This window comes from Pinus tabuliformis, chromosome X (assembly GCF_031772625.1).
Source record: "Pinus tabuliformis cultivar Carrire ecotype Pingquan chromosome X, CPIR1, whole genome shotgun sequence".
Taxonomy (NCBI): Eukaryota; Viridiplantae; Streptophyta; class Pinopsida; order Pinales; family Pinaceae; genus Pinus; species Pinus tabuliformis.
Genome location: NC_142308.1, coordinates 450,974,079 through 450,976,992, shown reverse-complemented (window position 1 = coordinate 450,976,992; position 2,914 = coordinate 450,974,079). Strand labels below are relative to the sequence as shown.

The 2,914-nt window shown below is 41.7% G+C and overlaps 1 pseudogene; it reads right to left on the bottom strand.

Moving 5' to 3' along the window:
- Nucleotides 1-1,761: 1,761 nt before the first annotated feature.
- LOC149140533 (UDP-glucuronic acid decarboxylase 1 pseudogene) lies at nt 1,762-2,411 on the bottom strand (annotated as a pseudogene).
- Between the last annotated feature and the right edge of the window lie 503 nt (nt 2,412-2,914).

The window sequence follows — 2,914 nt, the reverse complement described above, 5'->3', positions numbered from 1 at the left end:
AAACTACTTGTGTACAGAAAACCAAGAACTAAGAATAAGGCACATACAAATTATATATCTCACTTAGAACATGGAGATATGGAAAACAAAGTATCTGAGGATACATTTCTTTCAAGCAGGTAATATCCATCCGAAAGATTATTTTCAGGTAGCAGCTAGAAACCCATTCACACTACAGAGATAAAGGAGTCGATACCTCCACATTGGCCCCCCGGTGATAGTCCATCGTCAAAGTCTCAGCTGTACGTTTGCCCTCATCATAACAGCTTCTAACACCTGAGCATAAATCCTCTTAGTAAAAATAAAAATATAAATGATACAAGTGGACAAAGGATAATTAAAGCCTTAAACAGGAATACAGATGTTAGTTGTTCTAGGAACCAAAACTATGGGAATCACAGAAGTTACAATCAGGTCTGGGATTCCTGAAACGTTATAACCCATAAACATAGTTAACAATTGCATATCGTGCTCTTGGATGCTCCCATAATACATGACAGTACAAAGAAACAGTTAACCTGTACATTTTGTTTTATTTCTATGTATGTCTGCGAACTGAAAAAAGGCAAATACAGAACAAACAGAAAACTATAGAAGACACTATAGACCACACAAATGGAAGCAATCAATCCATACCTATAGGATTGACATTTCCCCAATATGTCTCCATCTGTGGATGCTGGAGAGGATCCCCATATACCTCACTTGTACTGGTAAGCAAGAAGCGGGCTCCAATTCATTTTGCCAGACCCAGCATGTTCAATGTCCCCATCACATTTGTCTTGTATAAAGAATATTAAGAAAAACTTCAAAAACTGGATAAAGTGAAAGAGAACAACAAATTTAGGAACCCTCCCAGAACAAGACATCCTAAGATTCACTCCCAAGAATGGAATTGAATTGAATTATTATTAATGTCCAAAAGACCAGAAGTGCAGACAATGGGACTGCCAAAAAGATCCCATTATAAAGTATTATGGAGGAGTTGCCTAACACGAAGCTAATAGCTAAAAACTAGGCAATAACCCCACTCCAAAGGAGTTAATAGCCTAAAATTAGGTAATTTTCGTTTAAGATCCAAAGGCAAGGAGGATAATCTGTAGCCACACAACTCACATCCTTAATGTGGATCATTGTAAGTTGGTCACTGTCGGTAATCAAGGCAAAATATGAACATATCCTGCCAATATTATTGGAACCTATTATGTGTGCAATAGATGATTAAAGACGTGTGTGCAGGTGATAAATTCACCAAGATTTATCTCAGGACGACAAGTTGGGAAATTGGTGCAAACCGACCTTCTAACCTAAAAGCTCAGCCCATATTTCAAGCTCAAATCCATTTCTATGCAAATATTTCATAGGCATAGGTTGATCCGTTTACATAAGCATGGTAATATAGCAGATTAAGCAATTTATGGCATCGATGCAAAACGACCTATAACAGTTGATACCAAAATAAGGAAAAATAGTGAGATCTCCTGCACAGACATAAAAATTAAAGCCAACCAAAATAGCAAAAGATGCAGAACAGGGCATTGTTTCAATAACGAGATCGAGAAAGTATGAGCTGGACCACCTCGGATCCATTCTCACTGTGGTCTGCCCCACCCATATGGCATGAGTTTCAAAGGAATGAGACCAGTTGCATGTCACCAACAATTTTGCTAGAATAGCAACCCTTCAGACCTGGGACCTAAGCCAAAGGATGTTCGTTGTTGCTTTAAGAACTCAAAAAAAAATAAAACAAAATGACGGACATCAAGCAGAACTTCAAAATGCAGAGGAAGTCAAAACTTGCCTATAAGGTGTGGATATGATTGTCTTCACAGGATTGAACTTGTAGTGAACGGGAGACGCAGGGCATGCCAGATGGTAAATCTGATCGACCTCCAACAATATCGGCTCAACAACATCATGCCGGATGAGCTCGAAGCGAGGATTCTTGAAGTGATGCATAACATTCTCCTTTCTACCAGTGAAGAAATTATCGATAACAATCACATTGTCTCCCCTCTCCAGTAGCCTGTCAACCAGATGGCTGCCCACAAATCCTGCCCCCCCTGTTACAACTATTCTCAGAGGCTGCCTCTTCACACCACCCACGATCCTGGAAACAGTGGTTGTCTTCTGAACTCCAGAATTCCCCGCTCTGTTGGACAAAAATTTCTCGGCGCCACCTATATTTTTCCTTATGTCTCGTTTTGCAAGACTGGGCTGGAGAATGAAGATCGTAGAGGCTATCAACATACCCACCAAAACAAACAACCAACGCTGCTCTTTCAGGACATAGTGCATCGGTTTTGGCAGTGATTTAGGCTTCTCAGATTTGGGGGAATAGAGATCTGAATCTGCTGGGGCCTGGACTTCTTCGTCCGGCGGTGATTCAGGCTTGATTGCTTGTGCATTTTGCTGATACTTCGCCTGATCAGTATATCTGCCAGCCTGCTGGGATTCAGCACCGTGAGCAGACCTGCGAGGTGAGCCAGCACCATGAGCGGGATGGAGTGTACGCTGGAGAGGGGTTGCAGAGGAGCTTCAGCGGGAGAGCGAATGGAGCAAATTAAGTTTTGGGCGTGAGCATTGGTTTGAAAATGCACCAGCACAGTGAGTGCCAGCTCGGAGGTGGTGGGTCACCCGTTCCCGGAAAAAGTTTGATGCGATGGGCCGTCGAGCTCCCGGAGAAACGATGGATGCGGGATGGAAAGGCATGGGCATGTATGTATGGTGAGGCCGCTATCGGGTGCATTAAAGGCCCGATAGCAGGCTGGTTAGCTCTTGCCTAAATTATATGTCAAATAAAAAATAAAGTTCCTTAAATACTAGAATTTATAGTCTAAACATATTACCAATTGCCCTTTTTCTATTGCTCAAAATGATGGGAAGACGTAACATTTTAACCTAAAATTTGTAA